Source organism: Copadichromis virginalis, linkage group LG9 (assembly GCF_057382275.1).
Source record: "Copadichromis virginalis isolate Kocher_CV1m ecotype Utaka linkage group LG9, C_Virginalis_male_GT1.1, whole genome shotgun sequence".
NCBI classification, from domain to species: domain Eukaryota; kingdom Metazoa; phylum Chordata; class Actinopteri; order Cichliformes; family Cichlidae; genus Copadichromis; species Copadichromis virginalis.
This window is the reverse complement of record NC_140626.1, coordinates 1277862-1278303: the sequence shown is the minus strand read 5'-3', so window position 1 is coordinate 1278303 and position 442 is coordinate 1277862.

Below are 442 nucleotides of genomic sequence, written 5' to 3'. Positions count from 1 at the left end.
AGAACCACAGAACAAGGCTCCACCAGGGAATACTTTACTGCTATTAGCAGGATGTCACAATTCACATTTTAATTAATGTAAAATATCAGAACGATGTGGATATTTGTCAGCAGAGAACTGCACAAAGCAACTGCACAACTGTAATGTTTACTTCAATAACAGGAGTATCTTTGTTACTATGAATAATGTGAGTATTTTCGCAGCGAGTGCCCTGAGTACAGTTCAAAGACAAGCTGTGGCTTTCTGAACAACACGGCAGCTGTAATGACGCATGGCTGCTGTGGGCAGCTCTGTGGAGCTGAGTGGGTGCTGCCACCAGAAGCAGGACCGGCGTCTGCCGTGAGCATTCCCGTTTTCCTCGCTCCTCTTGTGTTACAGTAGCTCCGGGGACTGAACCGGCTCGCCGACCCGCTCTCTGATTTATGCATCACCTTTATACTTT